At 35.4% G+C, this 22,352-nt stretch overlaps 1 protein-coding gene across 15 annotated transcripts in view; it reads right to left on the bottom strand.

Moving 5' to 3' along the window:
* LOC110445068 (poly(rC)-binding protein 3-like) overlaps positions 1 to 22,352 on the bottom strand; it is a 253,951-nt gene that overhangs the window by 120,395 nt on the left and 111,204 nt on the right. For all 15 annotated transcript variants that reach the window (XM_021489436.1, XM_021489426.1, XM_021489425.1 and 12 more), the window contains exon 4: positions 8,087 to 8,230. The gene's annotated coding sequence lies outside the window, so the exon portion shown is untranslated. The remainder of the gene's footprint in view (positions 1 to 8,086; positions 8,231 to 22,352) is intronic.

The raw sequence follows: 22,352 nt of genomic DNA, 5'->3' as shown, positions 1-22,352 counted from the left end.
ACTTGGTCTTTGTATATTGTCCGAATCTTCTGCCTCCCATTCCTCCCCCATCAACCACAGCCATTCCTTAGCCACCCCATATGATTCTGATTATCCCACAATGTGGCACTTATCATTACGATTATAAAGGCAAAATGCTGTTGATGAAATGTAAATAACCTCCCTTAGCGTACCCATAACTCTACGTCGAAAATATGACATTCCGGACGGTATCACATATGGCCGATCCGTATAGACAGACCTCTAGAATGATCCGCGGTATTCCGTTGGTGTCTGTGTTTGATTAAATGTGAGTGGTAGAAAATACACAGCATCTACATTGATATTTGTCGGCATTGTTTGTGACAGTAAATGGGATTTGAACTTGTATCCATGACGATCTAGGCCATCACTTTACAATGTTACACAAAAATTACAGGCAAACATCTTATTGGAGGATTTCTTTTATGATTTTCTCAATAATTTATTACATATATACATCACAAGTCCTCACTTCACCATGCAATAAATACAATAAATCTTGTTATGAACATAAAATTAATAAGAAATTTTAAGTAAAACTTGATTTACATTTAAATAGCTGATTTCACTCCCTGAACAATGTGCAATTTATTTTGTGGTTTATTGCTTTAAAACATCATTTATCACCACTGCCACTCTGTAAACTACAGGTATATGAAGCCACTCTGTAAACTACAGGTATATATTGTCCATTTACATTCAAAGAGTTTAAATATTTAGTTATTATATTTCAGATGTTAACATGGTGCTATATATCTTTACTGAAGTTCAGAGTGCCTTATTTCACAGGCATTGATTATACCAATAAATTATTACAGTCATGATAGATCATCAGTGAAACTCACTTCAATCCCTCAAAATACGTAAATTGATTTTTAGGTGAAAAAGCGCAAATTCAAAATTATGTTCAGCACTGTTTTAAGCTTTTAAAGACAGATATCTAGATATTCTATGAATGATAAAAGAAATCAAAGCTGAATTATTATTTTTTAATCTTCCATTAAAATTAACACAGAAATGTGCCAAGAACCAACTAAATCCTAAAAGGAAATGATTTCTCATATTTAATTTCTTTGTGAAATAATGTAAGAAATTGGAATTTCACAGTAATAAATTAAATAATTAAAATAACTGTTATTTATAACATAAATCGCATCTTTACCAAAAAATGTGCCCGATTCTGAATCAGTTCAAATCTTACGAGGTTACTTTTTATCTGTTCTTTTTTCAATTTCTTCAATATATTTGGTTTTTCCATTAGAGGAGTTTAGAGATAGCGGTCTATGACAAGACCTCGTCTTCACTAACATAGGCACTTAAGATGGGCATCAGTGGCGTTACAACTTCTGATCAATGAAGTTACACCAAGGAAATTAATGCTTATCACTAAATGAAATCTCGCACAACTTAGCTATAAAGTGAGAATTTACCACGATATTCCATTTCAATCAATGATGATGTTGATAAGATAGTCTAATTTCCAATTGCAGGTTAACTTACTTACAGGTGGGCTTAATTTTTTTGTCTCCCTTTTTTATTGATTTATTACCATGTTTAAAGTAAAGCTACATTCCCAAGTTTATTTACAAAGATGATGAAAATGTGTAAGATTAAAATTAAATTATATACTTAAAATGTCTGTCTTTTAAACAGAACCTGTTTTCTTGTTTTCATTTTGTGAAAAATATTTATTTTTTGTAATTAGACCTGTAATTAGCATAAGAAGCGTGTGAACTTTGAACTCGACTGTTTCTATGACCTCTCCCTTATGACCTAAATGTGCAGTGCATTTATTTTTGTCATCATTATTTCTGCTTGTTAATGCCATATGATGCCAATAGAATCATACATAGTTCACATAAAGTTGTGTCAATTTGCTTACATTGGGAATGAACAAATAGAAATATGTCACATAAATTAGCCTTAAATAAGTCATATCCTTACTCTGTTAACAAGCATCAAAATATTTTGATTGGATTACATTTGTTTAGATGTGTAATGGTCCTGATGCTTTCCCAGCATGCTGTGTAATAGCTAGTGGGTTTGGAATTTTCTGCTGTGATATCTATAATTTGTAACAGATCTTGTTGAGCCGGCACTACAACACCGGTGAATCTGTAGCACTTCAGTTGTCTGCCATCAAAATGTCTCTACGAGTTCTCCGAGATGTCGTAAGAATATCTTTTACCTAAATGGAGCCAAATGTGTATTAGCATCATACTGCTTCTGCTTAAGTGGGGATCAAACGAAGGGTGGAAAATGGTCGCCTGTCTTGTCATAACTATAATCACGTTATCTTCTGAGCGATAGTCAGCGAGCATCAAGGAATATCACAAATTTTACCTCAGGCCTGTACCTTGGGCTTGTACCTCTATGAAATTGATAGCCATATCTACATCGAAAGCAATATCACTTGAGCTCCAGCGTGTGTAACGCACATGCATGGACAATATAATCATTGTAGACAGACAATGTGCAATACTCCAGCATACTTTGACAGTAGACGACAGGCATTGCCAATTTTAGTCAGTGCCGTAGCATTGAGTAGCACAATCTGTGTCAAAGTCGGCCACATCAGATCGCAGGCTTTTTGTGTTAGTAAATCAAGTGCACATTTTCTAGGGCAATTATTTTTCTGCATGACGACCCAAAGCAAACCAAAAATGCTGGAATCTGCACAAAAAGGGATGCATCATGTCACCAGTTGCAAATTGAGCGAGTTGTCCAGAGTAGATTTATGGTCTAACATTTCTAGAAAATATGGTGACCTAATTAACCGAACATGCAACTAACATTTCTAGAAAATATGGTGACCTTCACGCAACAGTAAATGTACTTTTAGATTGGTGTTACATCAGCAACGCCACTTGTTACCTACACAAATAACACTTTAAGTTCAGGTATGATGTTAGTCTCATAGGTAACACTTCTCAATATCTTTCAACAAAGATTATGGAATTTCATTTAACTTTTTCTGAAAGGTCATAACCTAAACAAGGCACTGCAGATGATGCCAATACAGTTGTGATTGAAAGTGATTGGAAATGTCAATTGTTTCGTGTACACAGGGTCAATTATATCAAATATTCTATTACAGTAACAGTGGTCTTGGATAGATAGAAGAATGAAATTGCACAAGACGAGATTATTGTATACATAAATTTTAAATTTTGTTACTATCGGATATGAACTGATGGGTTTTAAACAGTGACAGCTAAAAATGTATTCATAGTCACCATGTTTTTGACTTCATCATGTCAAAACACAAACTTTTACAAAAGGGGATAGTTATGAACATAGTTGTGAAGTTTCATTCATGACAATTGAATAAGAATGGGGTGGCATGACAACATCATCGGAAAAGCTTACATACATATCAGCAGATTCCAATGTCTTCAAGGACTCATCGCAACGGTGTAATCAATTCTACACTTTTAATTTATGGTATGAATGTAATTAGGAAGTTTTGTCATTGATACACAGTGCAAGACAAACTGCAACAAAGACATATTACAACAATAGATTTATGTTCAAGAAATATTAAGAAAATCAACTTAAATATTCATGATACAACACTCCAATCAAACCAATCCTCTAAGAAACTGGAGAAAGGGAGCAGTACATAACAGATTATATGGTAGATTATACGGTGGAAATAGACCATCTACACACTCAAGGAAATGCAATAACATCAATACTGAAAAAAAAGAATCTACTGGTTTCATTTTAGAAAATTTCCACCATGTATAAATTTGTTTTTAATGCTTGCTTGATGCAGTGGCTGGAAGACCTCTCCGTGTGATTTATTAAAACTTTGATCCCTAAAGTGGTTGTTTTATTACTTCCTTGTTTCTGTATGATCTGTTTATTAGCTGATATTTCCCAGGAGTCCCCAGATTCAAGTTGACCCTTTCACCACTTTAGACCATAATGGATTCATCCATATTAATACATGGTAGAGTCTACTAAAGTTACATAGGGGTTAAAACATTGACCTTCTTTACCTGTACTTACACAAAATGCAAACACAATTTTTCTTGTCACTGCGCCACTAATCCAGTATACTGATATATATATGCATACAACTTTTTTTTCTTTTGTTTAATTTTTTTCCGAACCTTTATATTCTTCAGTTTTGAATTGTTTTATTTTCAACGTATTTGAAATCTACATGGTTGGGTCCTTGATCACAAACATATAATGCAAGTGTACATGTGTCCTTACACAGGATGGGATTCATTCAGCGTTCTTCTCGTTCATTCTCTCTCTTACAAAAACATAAAACAAAGCATTTCAATCCTGCAATCACTCTAATACACCTGTCATACCTTAAAAAATCCTGCGCCTGCTGCTTCAGCAAAAGATCATCACTTCTTTTTTTAATTAGAAATATTCCCTAGAGCTCCAAAAAACATGTAATTTATTGCCATTTAGTCATCATAGAAAAATGTGGTCCTCGCAATTTATCTTATTACTATAAAATGTTCCACCTGCCATCCTGTGTTCATTTCATGCAGTTATGCTTTGGTTACCTGGTAATGTCAGTGTTGATCAGCTTTACAAAAATACTATGACAAGCAAACTAGAGTTAGGTCCCTTGACCTTACTCTCCCTGGACAATGGAGATGGACAGGGACTGCTATAATAGAAACTGTAACCCACAAAGCTATTAAGGAAAAACAACAAATTGTCAAGATTTGCATAAATGCTGTAGTCCGATACATCTAATCTGGTTCTATATAATGTATGACATCGGTGTTGTCAGCTTGACCTCTAAATCAAGAAACTTACTGTTTTACAAAGGTGTGACCATCATATATTTCAGCGTAAAAAAACACTGGCAAACAACTGTCATTTCTATTTGATTGAAATAAATACCAGATTAAGAAATATAGTACAGACAATTTTGAGCACCTTCTGGAATCTGGATCTAACAAGCTAACAATACATTCACGATAGCAAACAATCAACTGCCTAAACCTACCTTGAAATTAAAAGAGTGACTAGAATTTCCCCCACCCTAATTAGACAGGTGGCACTGATGAAAGTAAGGACATGGGACCTGACAGTAATACTGAAGAGGACAAACGGGTCCAAGTTCAAGGTTGCTATAGAATATCTTGTTAATAAATTGACTATCATGGAACGTACTTGATGTGTAACACATGGCACATCTTATCATCCAAACGTCATAATATATCATCTTATATATCACCCACTACACTTACATAATGAATAAGTTATTGTAAGATTATCCATAACACACCATTATCAAAGAACTATTAATAAGATGAAACACATCTCACTGAATATCCAAAAGAAATATTGATTATCCACTAAACATTAACCCTTTCACCACTGTAGACCATAATGGACTCGTCCAGATCAATGTATGGTAGAGTCAACTAAAGTAAACTAGGAGTGAAAGGGTTAACAAACTTTACTGATTATCAACTAAACATAACACATCTACAAATTATCCTCTTGAAATAATGTATCTGATGGATTATCTACTAAACATAACACATTTTATACATTATCCACAAGTCAACTATTATACACTATCCACTGGACATTGTATATGTTACAGACTGTTCATTAGAATTTGCATAATCTTACAACAAATTATCGATTCCTCTAGACATAGATCTGCCTGTTCCCCACATGTCAATATCAGGTTCATTTTAATTCAATCCCAGAAGTCCTTGTTGTTTCTGAATCTGCTTTTCTGTCACTAATCTCGAGAAATTAACATCTAAAATGACCGTTTTCCAGTGATCACGTCCTCTGTCACGATTGTCTTATAAAACCTCCCACAACATTGTCATTTTTCACTGAAACATTACCAGCTACTTCGCCTCCATTTTGAACACAGGAAGTTCAAGGCTTATTGAATGCACCCCTCTTGTGTTTTTGCAAGCGTGTAGTGCACTTATTAAGTCGAATGTGGTATTTTTAGATTCTTAACGACATTGGCGATTTTCATTCTGACTTAGACTCATTCTGGATCGTTTGAAGTTCTGACTTTCAAGATTGGAACTTTATGAAATCATTACAGACATATCTAGGAGCGTTTCTGTAAATGATACCAAGAAATCTCCGCCCCGCCCCGAGTGTCACCAATGGCTGACAGGGAGATGGACACAGTAGGGGGCCACATCTGTTACAGACATTTCAACATGGCAAGACAGACACACCATTCCAAACAAATTACAGAAGAAACAGGAGCCTGTAAAGGTTAGGTTTGCATCGCTCACCAAGTCTCATCCAAATGTAAGCTCTCAGTTTTATTCCAAGTCTCATTATACGTCAGCTCAAAGAATGCTTATAAGCATCATCAAACTAAAATGCTTAAGATAGTATTTCTTTTTAATCAAAAGCTCAAAGCTTAATAATAAGGTTCATTAAAATGCGAGCTCTCAGTTAGATTCAAAGTCTCATTAAATGTAAGCTCTAAAGTTGATTCCAAGTCTCATCCAACGTCATCTCAAAGAATGCTTATAAGCATCATCATATTAAAACACTTAAAGCTTGAACGAAGAACGATTTTTGCTGCTTAAAGCACTTAAGATTGTAATTTTTTGAAGTATAAGCTTTCAGCTCGATTATAAGTCTCATTAAAATATATTAGAACTCAGTTTGATTCTAAGCATCATCAAATATAAACTTAATGACACATGTCTCAACAAATGTCAACTCAAAGCTTGATAATAAGCCTTGTCAATCTTAAACATTCAACTTAAGATTGTAATTACTTTTAAACATAAGCTCTAAGCTTGATTTTAAGTCTCATTAAATAAAATCTTTAATCTTAGTTCCAAGTCTTGCAAAATGCAAGCTCTTAATGTGATTCTTAGCATCATCAAACTGAAACACTTAACCTTTTCACCCCTAGGTGACTTTAGTGGATTCTACCATGCATTTCTTGGGATGAGTCTATTATGGTCTACAGTGGTGAAAGAGTTAAGATTCAAACTCTATTAAGATTCTCAAACTCTCAGCCTGATTACATGTTTAATCAGCCACAAGTCCAAACACAGATTGAATGGCTCATAAAATGTAAGCTCTCAGCTTATACCAAGTTTCCTCAAACCCAAAGACTAACTCTTTTTACAACATAAGCACTAAGCATGATTTTAAGCCTCATTAAACATGAAATCAAATACCGATTTCATGTCTCATTAATCATCAGGGGCTGTATTCATAAAATCGTTCTCATCCTCAGACTCATATTCTCTGCTCAGGCCCAATTTCTTATTAAGGTCATAAATTAATAATTAATCACATTTCGTTCATGATTTTAAAGAATTTTGGGGGACTTCAACCCAAATACCCATTTCATTGTTACCACTTGACTGTTTTTTTGGACCACGTCACATGATTTAAGTGAGTGACAAGTAAGCTGGTTTGAGTACAGAACCCATGCTTGAGCATGAGAACGGTTTCGTGACTAAGGGCCCAGCTCTAAGCTTGATAGTAACTCTTAAGCTTCATTTCAAGTCTCATAAAATGCAAAAAAAATCCAAACTTCAAATCACGTTCTTACAGCCCCTTACAATCAACATAATTAATTTAAAAATCACAATCCACATAAAACTCTAGGCTGTTGAAAACTTTGTAGCCTAACTGAAAAATATGTAGCAATACTTTCTGAGTGACTTACAAATTCTGTATATACCAAATAATTCCAGTTTTACCTGAAATATTTTCATTTAGATGTGATCAATAACCATGATGAACTTATACTATATGTTATCAAAGCTAGTTTTACTGACATAGAACTGAAATGAAGTTCAGAACACACATCGCATGCCATACAAGGTCGTAGATACAAATTTAATATTTTATTATGTCATCAAAAAAGTTGAAACGTCACAAAACAATTTTTACAAGTAAATGAAACATTTCATCAACAAAACTAAAACTATGATTAGAAGTCTGTTGAATTGTGAATCTAAAACTCATTGTGCATAATTGCATAACAATTAATGCTTCAATCCTAAATGTCGCTACCATCGTATGCGTCGCCGCTATCATTTACACAGGACATTGAGACGTCACTTACCTATTAGAGATTACTAAACAACTGTTCAGTCAAACTGTCAGTGATCTTCTCCGCTGTCTCCGATGTTTTGTTAGCGTTACTACGGCAACCGCTTGTTTGTTTGTCCCTCAGTTGTGGCTCCTGCTGCCTTTATACTTCACCAATCTACAAAGATGGTAGCGAGAATTTCTTAATATATGCTGTCAACTGTAGGAGGCAGTATCACCAGCGCAGTGACAGGGCGAGATCAATAGAGTTTAGTCAAGGTATGGCCTGGTCTATCTCCCGCCACCAACTAGCTCCATGCTCAACCTCCTTTTTTATGGGCGCAAATGTACTTAAATTCTCCTTTAGAACATGGTAGAAAATGATTGGTCCAATTTAGCGTCAAAGTGTTGACACATTTTTAGGCTGTGAATTTGTTAATTAGAGATTATTGACATTGAGGAATATTCGTGACCAGCTCCATCCCTCCCCACGGGGTTTAACTATGTAATAGGGCACACTATGTAGACCTACCCATTCGTTTTCCAATTTAACGCAGAAATCTCTGCTGTGATGACCATAAACTGGTCCCAATGATGCGTCTTACTGAAACTTTTGATAAAATTATAGCTCACCAAAAATCTAATTTGGCCCAGCCTGTTGGCTGCTGCTAGCTCGGTTGTGGTGACATTTCACATTAAGTTCTTTCAAGGGAAAAACAAATTCTCCCACTGGTATCTGAAGCTTCACTCTCATTTGCATCTAATTTAAGTCATTATAATAACAACATTTCTATTCTGAAAAATTCAAACTCCTTAATCAGAATAAATCATTTCTGAGAGTAAACCTCTCTCTGGTTGCCTTTCGATGGCTCTTTGTAAAGCACATCCTCCTTAACCTCAATTAAACAGAGATGTTCACATTTTATTTATATTTTAAAAGGCTAATTCATCAAAACATTTCATTTCTGATAATGAGAATAAGATATGGGTTCAACAACCACCCAAGTAGTTGTATCTGTAGGTAGTAAACCTCTCCCTGACACAGTGCAATGAAGACAAATACAGACGAATGGTTTTAAATCACGCTTCTTCATTTTTTACCCTGTTGAGAGCAGCACAATCACTTGTCCCTAATGACTTATCATTATCCTACTTTGCAAAAGTGCAAGTTGGGATGGGATTATTTAGCTGCCATTGTTACGTTTTGTCGAATTTTTCATGCCGATCTTTCATTATCTACGGAAGGAGCCAAATTTGGCAATTTTTGTTAGTCATGGCACCATAGTTCTACAGATTGGTACAGCTTATCTTCTTACCCGCCCTACATGATACATGGCTTGTTACTCTCTTAATCGGGTTACCTTCGTAGAACACATTCAAATTAAGCGAAATGAAATCAGCCAGCTACTGTGGATAAATCCTTGCAATGAATAATTCCCAGAATACCTGTAAAAGTACGAACCTAGAATTTTCCAACCTCGATACAAAAGGATCGCAGTACTGTTACCTTGTAATCTAATATCTGTCATTAAAGTTCATGTGTATAAAATCGAATGTCAACAAAAAATCGTAAACACCTCTGACAATTTTGCGGAGCCTTTTTCTCCTAAATATTGAAAACGTATATTAAACCATGCATTTTAGTTTTTATTCTCTTGGCTTGAAGTGAAATACTAAGGCATGCCTCTTTATTGAATGTGGTTCTATTGTAAATACTGTTCTGTCAGCTTTATATTTTCATTTGATTTCAGAAATTATTGGCTGTCAAATGTTTATAATAGTTTTATCCTACCCAACTGCTCATCATGATGGAGCTTCGAAATATCTTCAGCTTCATGAATTTTTTATGATGTGATTTTTTTTTTATTGGTGTTTTGTTCCACTTTTCTATGAAAGGGGTCTGTTTTTATGGGGCCATGACTGCGACAAACTTGTACTTTCCTTTTTACCGCAAGGTTCATGATGAGGAAAACGAGTGTGAAAGGTTGTTATGTGTTGAGCATGTCTGGGAGAATATTGTCACATCGTCACCCTTAGTCTCGTTTGGAGACAGAACACAGAAACAAGAGTCAGACTTTTGTTCACAAGATCCAGGCCTGGTCTGTCTCGTTTATTCCATTATTAAAAACATTTCCTTTAGCAATATAATGATACTAGAAACTTGTACTTTTTAAAGAAACAAATATGTTTTTAGAAATTAGATTTAGATCTTTAGATTTTCAAAAGATAAGTTCTCCAATATTTTTGGCAAAACTTCATTTTAGAAAATTCTAACATTTGCAAATACAGCAAAAGCAAAGCAACCACTAAACATGTTTGCTTGAATTAACCGTTCAGATTATACAAGTCTCGTTCAGTTAGAAATGTATATATCATTGGCCTGGTGAAAGTTGAGAGGTTCAACATGCCTCAGCCAATCAGAAAAATCTCTTCGGGTTTGAAAAAAAAACGAAAGGGGAAAAAGGCACATTAGAAATGTTATATACATGTAGGCAGATTTTAAAACATTTATGAGAAAACACTGCTTGGTCAGGACTATGATAGAAACATTGGCAGAGGGTTAAGTTAAAAATGGCCAGATGGAAATTTTAAAGAAATAGAAAATATCTGAACCAATGAGGTTGTGGTGAACATCATCAACAGGTCATGAGATGATGATCATTTGTAGGAACTTTTGTCAAAATATTTCGTCCCATTTTCCCTTCAGTTATACAAACTCTTGAATCCTTTTGGCCCCAGAATGCTCCATGCCTAATTATGTCACAAGAAGTAGTGCTTTGAAGGTTTACTTTGATTTCCCCTTTTTGCGTGCAGGTGGGTCATCCCCTTCATAATTCAATAATTACCTCCCTTAGACATTTCTTTGCCAAAATTCAGTCAAAATGTCTTCACCAATATTTAAGTAGTTTTTCAATATCAACCCCTTTAACTATTTCCCATTGTGGGAGCCGCCCCCTGTCCCCCGGGGAACAACAGCCTCCATTTAAACAACGCTGAATTTCCTTTTCCCAAGGATACTTAATGCCACATAAGGTCAAAACCCTTTTACCAATATTAAAGAAGAAAACCTTTTAAACCTTTTCCTCTATTTTCCCCTTTTGGACACTGTCCCCAAGTCTCCTTTGGGCCAGGTGAGTTAAAATTCTACCAGAAGTACAAAATCAGTTTTCTGGGTCATGTGACATGAAACCATGGATAGAGGTTTCCAGCTAATGATCACTTGAGTTGATCAACCATTGGTCTTTTCCTCATATTGTGATCAAATGTCTATAAAAGAGAAATTCAATCAAATTCAAAACACAATATTCCAGTGTGCCCTTTGGCCCATCTCTTCTTCCTTCATGTAACTATGGATACAAACAATTTACTTTAATTGCATATTAATTCCTAATTTCTTACTTAATGAACAATAAAATTGACATGATAGAATGTTGTGTGTGACAATAGTGGTTGTCCCCCCTACCCCATAGGTAACTACAACTGTCAATTATGATAGTTTTGTGTTTGTAAACAAAAGTTAATTGACAAAGGCATGACAGGATCAGATGAAGAGTTTGGAGAAGAGAGATACGCATTTATGTTTGACATCTATAGGCATTGTACAGAAACCCAGTTTTGGTATGAGATATTACAGGTTTATTAGGGGAAAGAGTTTTGGTATACTAGTAAATATACTGTATTTATCCTAATAAGAGCACATGCCTTGATATTAGGGTGCCCCCACCCTTTTTCTGAAGTTATTGACACATGAGAGGATCACTTATAACTTAACATTTTTGGCAGCAATCCCAGAGTTAGGGGAAGACAGAGTTCTACTATAAGCACACATCCTAGCAGACCTGGGGAACTGTTAGTATATAATATTGTATATATCTGTAGCAGAAATCTCCAGATAAATTACTTAACAAGGGCGCCCCTTCTCTCCATTACCTGGCACCTGCTCCCTTATTAGCTCAAATACAGTATGTTTGAAATTTTCAAAACACTCATAAAGTTCAGTAAAATATTTTCAGATATATATGTAATCAATCCATTCAAGGATAATTCAGTTTCAGGAGTACTTTGTATAATATGGAGATTATTTCACACTGTTTTCCTGTAACAATACACTTATCCATGGAATAAATTAATGGTCAACCATTGACTACCAGGCTGCTCCCATCATTTTTTCGAATTACCAGTCACTTCCCTTTAAAGAATAATCATTCTTAGTGTAGCCGTAAGTTCCTACTGTCCCCTTTAACTTCAATCAACAAAAAAGGTAATCAGGTCACACTTTTCTATTGCGTTTCCAAGGCACTTAATAGTTGTATTCCTTGCACCAACTCATATTGAAATGTTGACATTATATTTCCTTTATTTTTTAATTATATATCTCAGGTGAACAACACTAAACATCACTTATTGTTTTTGAGAGACATTTAACAGCTCCTATGCGGTGCATAAACAATCAAATATAATTCACAATGACAGTTGACGATTGGTGAAAAACGTAGCCCGAAACAAGTTTTTAAAGCTAAGACATGAACAGTTATTTCCCTTGAATATAGCTGGAAGCCCCTTGTGGCTCTGTTGACGGTTTTAATGGTTTCCTCCCTTGCAACATGTAAGAGAATTTAAAACAATTGATGTTTATATATTTTTGGTGGAAAAATAAACAACAAAATGTCTAAAAAATGCAATGGTTTGAATGTCATGGTCTAAAATTTAGACAAGACCTTTTCCCTACCTAAACCTCCGTCAATAAAATCTTTACATGGTGTTAGGGTTATGTTTATTTTTCAAATCACGTAAATGCAGTGTAAAGAAAGCACAAGGCCACAACTATACGCTCCTATATGCAAATCAGTAGATGTGATTGATACGCGACCAACAGATTCGGGCCCTGGTGGGTTGTAACTGTTGTAGGAGGTGAGAAATGAGGCACCCTCTGTCGACTCCTAACAACGTGAGCTATCTGTCCTCATCATCACCCGTGGGGGCCTCAGGGACCCATCACATGCAATCAATACTCAGTAGTGAGATGTTCAATCTCAGGCAACCAATGTTTGGGGCTCCCAAGAGGGGAATCGTTAAATGTATTTACAATCATTGCACCGAACGACCTGTATGCATGCAGGTTGGATTCGAGCATTGCTTAAAATGATGCGTCGTTAGATCAGATGTTGTTTCTACTCATATGAGGTCATCATTCCATATAAAGATACTTAAGTCAACAACAGACCTTTAGGTATAATACAAAAGCATGCTGCATGCTAAGACCTACTGGTCAATTTTTTTAACTGAACAGTGACAATGATTTTGAAGAAATGGAAATGGTAAAAAGAGAAAGTTTGTTTATTCATTTTTATAATTCTATTATCTTACAATTCTTTTATGCTTTATTTTCATACTGATTACTCAATTCCCAATTCTATAAGTTCATGCAGATAATACACAGGAGTAATCTCCCTTTATATCGATAATTATCTTTCATTAACTGCAGGATCTGATTCTGATTTTCAGTTTATAAAAAAAAAGAGAAAATAATGCAAATTGTTGCCTCTATTTATTGAGATCAGAAAAGAAAAATAATTCTCGAAATTTTAGTATTATTTCTCATTCCCACCTGTGCAAATAAAAGCGTGGAAGTTTACTTTTTATTACACAATGCAGAATTGTTAATCAAATTAATGTTTTTACAGTAGATTTAAAGCAGTTTTCCTCCTTCACAAACAGACACTTAATGCAACTAATGTAATATTTTAACAATAATAAGATTGAAGTCTTTTTACTGTTTTAGCTGGAGTGATCTCCCTTTAGATTTTGTTTATATTGTATTCGCAATAGGGAAAATAAAGAAATACACCACAGATTAACACATATATTTTCAAAGAGAATATGAACAATAAATAAGTATCAAAGAACAATTTCAATAATGCACATTTGAGATGTCATTCTTTATTACCAAATACACCAGCAGCATCTAAATATTACCTCTCAGTGTGTTGGTTACAATTTCGTCCATTGTTTCTCCGAGTTACAATTTCATCCAACGTTTCTCTGAATTACAATTTCGTCCATTGTTTCTCCAAGTTACAATTTCGTCCATTGTTTCTCCGAGTTACCATTTCGTCCAACATTTCTCTGAATTACAATTTCGTCCATTGTTTCTCCAAGTTACAATTTCGTCCATTGTTTCTCCGAATTACAATTTCGTCTATTGTTTCTCCGAGTTACAGTTCGTCTAATGTTTCTCCGAGTTACAATTTCGTCCATTGTTTCTCCGAGTTACAGTTCGTCTAATGTTTCTCCGAGTTACAATTTCGTCCATTGTTTCTCCTGAGTATTTTTACATCTATTAACGATGTTATGTAAGTTCAAGGATGTCTTAAAAGACAGGTGTAGAATTTTCATGTTTATAAGTCTGTTATACGTGTGCTGGAATGGCAAGTGTCTATTGACAGGAAAACCTAGGCAAGCTAACAAATCTTAAAGAACCTTTCCCCGGTGTGTAGGGGTTAACACCATTAAGGTGTCAAACCCCATTATTTGTCTCCATTAATCAAGTCAAGGATTTTACCAATTGATTGCTACCTTCTTTTCTTAATTAATACTATTTTGTTTCAATATGTGATATGTCTTTTCCCCAACGAGAATCTGAAGTGATTTAAAACAGTTTCAATGAATCGCAGTGACACACAGGAAGATTGGAGGCATAAAATGTGCAAGCTTAGCCATAAATTACAAGTCAATCAATTTATATCAGTGAATTTTTAAAGGTGAATTTTAAGGTTGCTTGGTGTTAAACTATTTGGTTATATTCTAAATTGATTAGAAAATGTAACAAGTTTTTATCATCTGTTTTTTTTTTTAAATAATTTATCCTTAGAATTAAAGATTTCAAGATCTGTCTCGTACGTGTTCCATTAAATCAAGATAAAAGCTTCAACATTTTTTGAGAACAAATCTGAGATCCCTACAAAAGGCCCAATTGAACCTCTGTAACATATAACCCTGTAAGTTGGGACATACATAATAGTTATTTCTCTACCAGTCCAATAGGAAAAAGGTACATTAATTTTAATGTTCTGACTTTATTTAAGTATACAGCTTTTTACCAATTTATTCTTTTAATATATAAAAGGAATAACTTTTGCTCTGTCCCTGATGCAGCTCTTTTTTATTATATTTTACATTCGGTCTTGTTTAATGATAAAAGCATCATAAATTCCTATCTCATTCAACAATTCAGGGCTTATGTTTCAGTTAATATGTGATTATATGAAAATTAAAGCGATAGCGATCTTGATATCATCTCGGTCAAAATCACTTTCTCATGTTAATAAAATCACTTATTAACCTCTTTAACAGTCCATAATTGATAACTATTGCGTGTGTGATTATTACATCATTGCGAATCATTCTGGATTTTTCAGTTTGATCCGAGTATTCAGAATATCTGTCCAATTAGAGATTTATGAAGAAAGCAGAACTAAGAAATATTTTTTTTATGAAAATGATTGAGTTTGAATATTAATCTCTTTTGTACACGCAGCAACCAAGTGTACCGGGTAAGAAACCAAAATCCACCAAGCAAATAACTATCCCCTACACAGTATAGGTTTCCTCACCCCGACTTAAAGGATAAACCCGCAAAAAATTGGTAATCATTTCTCGGTTACCCACTAGTAGGTTGCACCCTCGACGTCAATTTCTTACATGCATCGATACATACATTGGGTATATTGTAAGCACATATGACTTAAGACACAGCAGAAGAACTGTACCTAGGTTTATCTTTGGTAATTGACAATTATGCTGATTAAGTTTAGAACCATGTCGGCCTGTTTGAGCATAAAGAGACTATGTGGTGGGAATATTGAGATAATGCTGGTAGAGGAATGACATAACAAAAGGCATAACTTGTCGTTAATACAAACAGCCAGCTTGGAGCGTCACATTAAGTTAGCCTTTTTCATCATCATCTGGGGTAAAATACCTCAATACAATATCCCAATTGGTGTTCCACCAGACTTTACAATTTTTTTAAAAGGGAAGGTTTATAGTTGAGTTTTTCAAAAGAAAAAGACAAAGTAGGTCTCAAGAGCCTGCTAAAAATGTCAGTATATTCCAACCTGTGTACCAATGCATTATAGCATAAGGTTTCTAGGTCTCTACGTTTACAAATATATCGTCTGCTGTCTCCATGTTCACCAACTGTTGTGTCTGTGTTTACCACAATATAAACTGTGGTCTGTTTACCACATTACTGATGGTGGTCTAAATATTTACTGCTATACCAACTATGGTCGCCATGTTTACCTTGACATAACCTGTGGTCTGTTTACCACATTACTGATGGTGGTCTAATTATTTACTGCTATACCAACTATGGTCGCCATGTTTACCACTTTACCTACTGTTGTCTCTATGTGTACCACTCCACCAACTGTGGTGACTGTTTACCACAATATAAACTGTGGTATGTTTACCACATTGCTGACTGTTGTCTCAATATCATTTACCACTATACCAACTTTGGTTTCTATGTTTACCATGTTACCAACTGCTGTCTCCATGTTTATCACTCTATGAACTGATTTCCATGCTAACCAATTCACCAACTGTTGTCTCTATGTTTACCAGTCTTACCAGTGTGGTACCCATGTTTACCACTATCTACTTTGCTGACTGTGGTTCCCATGTTTACCACTATCTACCTTGCTGACTGTGGTCCCTATGTTTACCACTATCTACTTTGCTGACTGTGGTCCCCATGTTTACCACTATCTGCTTTGCCAACTGTGGTCCCCATGTTTACTACTATCTACCTTGCCAACTGTGGTACTCATGTTTACCACTATCTACCTTGCCAACTGTGGTCCCCATGTTTACCACTATCTACTTTGCTGACTGTGGTCCCTATGTTTACCACTATCTACCTTGCCAACTGTGGTCCCCATGTTTAACACTATCTTCTTTGCTGACTGTAGTCCCCAATGTTTACCACTATGTTCTTTGCCAACTGTGGTCCTCATGTTTACCACTATCTACCTTGCCATCTGTAGCCCCCAATGTTTACCACTATCTACCTTGCCAACTGTGGTCCCCATGTTAACCAGTATCTACCTTGCCAAATGTGGTCCCCATGTTTACCACTATCTACCTTGCCAACTGTGGCCCCCATGTTTAACACTATCTTCTTTGCTGACTGTAGTCCCCAATGTTTACCACTATGTTCTTTGCCAACTGTGGTACTCATGTTTACCACTATCTACCTTGCCATCTGTAGCCCCCAATGTTTACCACTATCTGCCTTGCCAACTGTGGTCCCCATGTTTACCACGATCTACTTTGCTGACTGTAGTCCCCCTATGTTTACCACTATGTGCTTCGCCAACTGTGGTCCCCATGTTTACCACTATCTACCTTGCCAACTGTGGTCCCCATGTTTACCACTATCTACTTTGCTGACTGTAGTCCCCCTATGTTTACCACTATGTTCTTCGCCAACTGTGGTCCCCATGTTTACCACTATCTACCTTGCCAACTGTGGTCCCCATGTTTATCACTATCTACCTTGCCAACTGTGGTCCCCATGTTTACCACTATCTACTTTGCTGACTGTAGTCCCCAATGTTTACCACTATGTTCTTCACCAACTGTGGTCCTCATGTTTACCACTATCTACCTTGCCAACTGTGGTCCCCAATGTTTACCACTATCTACCTTGCCAACTGTGGTACCCATGTTTACCAGTTACTCAACTCTGGTTTCTATGTTTAAAAGTAATTACTCTGATGTATGGATCGTAAAATGCAGAATATTTATGAATATCAGTTAAATATGCCTTTTTCCAGGATTCCATGGCAGAAATTTGATGTTAATCTGACTTATAACATCCTATATCTAATTTTTTTCATATCTTATTTAATTAAGATTGTTATTTTATTAACATTTCTAAAGATTGTTTCTGTGATCAAATTACAACTAGTGTTGTGCTGCAATTTAAAACATGCATCACAACCTCAACTAATGCATACCTAGTTACCCTCTAAATAAACACTGGCAAACTTAGTGTATTTGAGGTTAGCCTTTATTCCTTATAACAAAAATCTACACTTACAATTATTGTATGCCACTATAATCCTTTCTTATGTATTACATACAATATTTAAAAAAAAAACTTTTTAATAGAAATATGACATATATTGTCTTAACAATTTTGAATTTTTAATTGGATTTTTTTTTTTTAATTGAATATACAAGTCGATTAGTTGAAGTAGATTTTGCACTCACCTGTAAAACTTGCATATAACTATATATTGGTAAGGTGAAATGTCTTAAATGTCAACAACAACATGACAATATCCCTCTGATGTGCATGACATTTAGTCCCTTGTATAAAATTGAATTACCTCCCTTCCTCCTACTGATAGCAGAACATTTTCTACCTCTTCCCCATTACACACTGGTAGAGACAGTAGCTTTTGCACCTTTATACACAAACAGGCGTAAGATGGAAAATACTTTTAATCAAAGAGCACTAGGTTTTAATAGCAGTTTCCAGCAAGCTCAGTTATGACCTGCTTTCCTATCCCAGCCCCACCAACACCCTGTAAAAGTAGGTAATTGAGTTATGAAGAAGTTGGAGGCAATTAACAGATGTTTTAGACCAAATATAGACCTATCTTAGCAACGATCCCAACATTACTGTACAGCAGTTCCCTGTGTCCCCTATAGTCATTCACACCAGGTGCGTAACATACAAGGATAAAATGACAGACTACCAAGTACAAAATGAACTCCTGGAAAACAACAAATATACTATGCCAAATTAATTTTCCAAAATTAAAAGAACAGAATGAAAAGTTTAACAGAAATTTCAAACATCCTGCAAGAGATATTGTTGGAAATTTTCAGCTTAGTGATTTTTTGCTCAGCTTTACCCCCAAATACAGGCCGTTTCCCCTAGCTAAGGAGTACCTTATTTTCCCACAATGACCAAAAACTGAGGAATTTATTCTGAATTCCAATACAAATAATGCTATATTTTCCTAATTCATAAAGGAATGAGATTTTCAAATCCTAATTGTTTTGTTTAATCAATAATTCATAATATATTAGTTACTCATTGCTTTCAATTTTCAACTTTTAATGTATGTTTCACCATTGTCAGTATATATAAATACATCACACTCAATAACATTTAACTTCTTTTCCTGAAGGATGTACAACATGCAGCAATATATGCATCAAGTCTTCCAGATTCAATGGGAATTGGATCAGATAAGGTTTCCTGGTAATGTGGAATTATACTAGGATTCCATCAGGACGGTGGGTAACGAGCCTCCCCTGCGGACTATGTGTACCTTCCACAGGATATTGGGTCTGTGAGATGTCAATTACACTCTTATTGAACGGCACATAAACCTATCACAATTCTCTCAAGCTCAACAACATCTCCACAATTCAACACACTTTTTTTCTCTCCTCTCCCCAACGATTGAAAAGCTTGACGCTCCATTATATCCTAGACCAATCCCATTACACAGTATGTGATTATATGTTATTCAAATCTGTGATTTATTTCAAATTATGCCATTTTGAGTTACGCATCATGTGCTACGAAAACCATATGTAGGGTATCACTTTCTTAGGAGTCTAGCGCCAGTCTAGGAGGAAATATCAATTGTCAGCAAGTCACTGGGGTGTTGTTTGCAGGAAGTATAAAACATAAAGTATTATGGTTAATGAAGTAAATCGGAGTTATCTCCCTTGGATCAATCTTGGTGAGTGACCTATGTAACCTTTCAGTGTTGGGATCACAGGATGCGATTGATTTATTGGGGACGACTTATATAACTCACTGGGATGCTACACATACAATTCATCTTTACATGAGCAAGATTTGGAATGAGAATACATTTTCTTGGAGAGCAGAAAATGAACTATATGTTTTTTGTAGTCCTAGCTTTTATGTCAAATCTGCAAGAAAAACCATTTCCTTGAAATCAAATTAGTCATTTTACAGATTTTGAAAAATAAAACCCAGTTTATTCCACAGAATAGTATTTTTTGAGGTATGATGCATTTGTTTTGTACAATAATAGATTTACCTATTGAAATGTGAAGTGAACCAAATATGAAATGCGACATATTTTCTATGGCTTACAGAACTCGAACAGTATGTGTGGAAATCTAAAAGAGGATATCAATAAAGGTCTGAAAAATCCATAACCCCGAATGTCCGTCTCCAATATATACATCTATATATATAATACATTAGTAGCTTAGAGTCCTAGGTGTAGCCTCCAATATATACATATATATATATAATACATTAGTAGCTTAGAGTCCTAGGTGTAGCCTCCAATATATACATCTATATATATAATACATTAGTAGCTTAGAGTCCTAGGTGTAGCCTCCAATATATACATCTATATATATAATACATTAGTAGCTTAGAGTCCTAGGTGTAGCCTCCAATATATACATCTATATATATAATACATTAGTAGCTTAGAGTCCTAGGTGTAGCCTCCAATATATACATCTATATATATAATACATTAGTAGCTTAGAGTCCTAGGTGTAGCCTCCAATATATACATCTATATATATAATACATTAGTAGCTTAGAGTCCTAGGTGTAGCCTCCAATATATACATCTATATATATAATACATTAGTAGCTTAGAGTCCTAGGTGTAGCCTCCAATAGGTCCGACTTGGTGATATGAAGTAAGACAGACCTGTGATCACCGAAGTAGAAAAAATATCTGATTTACACAGTTGATTATTGATAAAATAATGTAATCGTTTTAGCACCTGCCAACATTCCGGGCTACACTCGTCTGACCTACCGTCTGAACCGACTCCTATCTGGACACGGTCCAGACTTTCTCCTAAGGCACCGTAAATGGACAGATTTCTTAACAGAAATCTACACTGTCGGTCAGGACCTGTATGACCTTGGTTTTGAATACCACCTGTGATATTAATCTCTATGTATAATATTGGGTTTACCAAGCGTTTGACTAACTGAAATAGCTATTGTAGTTTTTACATGAAAATAACTGCACATTATAACAAGTTTGTTTTATTTGGTATCATTTTTATACTTTACTAGCTTAAAAAGTCCTAAGGGATATATATATATAGTTTTGGATGTTCTGTTAAGATTTAACACCATGAATACTACTAAATACTTTTATACAATTCAAAAACAATACAAAAGGAACAAGGCAAGGGGTATTGCAAGGCAATCCATAGTTCCCCACCGGTAATGATTACTATACTTAACAAACAGAACACTTATGTCAGGAAGCATAGGTCCCAGTGTGGATATATAGTGACCTACGTCTTACACTCTGTCATCACAAGATGTCCTTGTACACCAAATCTGGTAACTCGAGGTAAAATAGTACAGAAGATATGCCCCAAACAGACTTTTTCAAAAGTGAAGGTCAAAGGTCAAGTCATAGGTCACAGTTACCTAATGCTCAAACTCTGCACTTCGTCATCATCAGATGTCCTTGTACACCAAATCTGGATACTCCAGGTGAAATAGTACAGAAGATATGCCCTGGACAAACTTTTTCAAAAACTAAGGTCAAAGGTCAAGTCATATGTCACAGTGACTTATTTCTTGCTTTTTGCACTCCGCCATCCCAATATGTCCTTGTACACCAAATCTGGTTACTCCAGGTGAAATAGTATAGAAGATATGTCCCGGACAAACTTTTTGGATGGTAAGACGGATGGAAGGACAGAAGGACGGATTGCAAACCTATAGTCCCCCCTGGGAACAGGTGGGGGACAGGTGGGGAATAGGTGGGGGACTATGGGGGTACAGGTGGGGACTATGGTGGGAACAGGTGGGGGACTATGGGGGAACAAGTGGGGACTAATAACTCGCCTAGATTAGTTTGGCATAACATGATGTATGGAATTTGTGTGGAGCAGGTCTCCATAACTATGGCATGAATGGTGTAGGAAGATAGCAAGCCTTACTATGGAATGAATGTTGTATGGACAAAGTAGATCTAACTATAACTATGGGAGGATGCTGTAACACTGTAACTATGATATGAATGCTGTAAGAACACTGTAACTATGATATGAATGCTGTAACACTGTAACTATGATATGAATGCTGTAAGGTCACTGTTATTATGTTAGTACGGTGAAGGAATGATAGATGAACACTGTTACTACGGTGAAGGAATGATAGAAGAACACTGTTACTACGGTGAAGGAATGATATAAGAACACTGTTACTACGGTGAAGGAATGATAGAAGAACACTGTTA

The sequence above is a fragment of the Mizuhopecten yessoensis genome, unplaced genomic scaffold (genome assembly GCF_002113885.1).
Source record: "Mizuhopecten yessoensis strain PY_sf001 unplaced genomic scaffold, ASM211388v2 scaffold2711.2, whole genome shotgun sequence".
NCBI lineage: Eukaryota > Metazoa > Mollusca > Bivalvia > Pectinida > Pectinidae > Mizuhopecten > Mizuhopecten yessoensis.
Note: the sequence above shows the minus strand (reverse complement) of the source record. Positions and strands in the feature narration are given on the sequence as shown.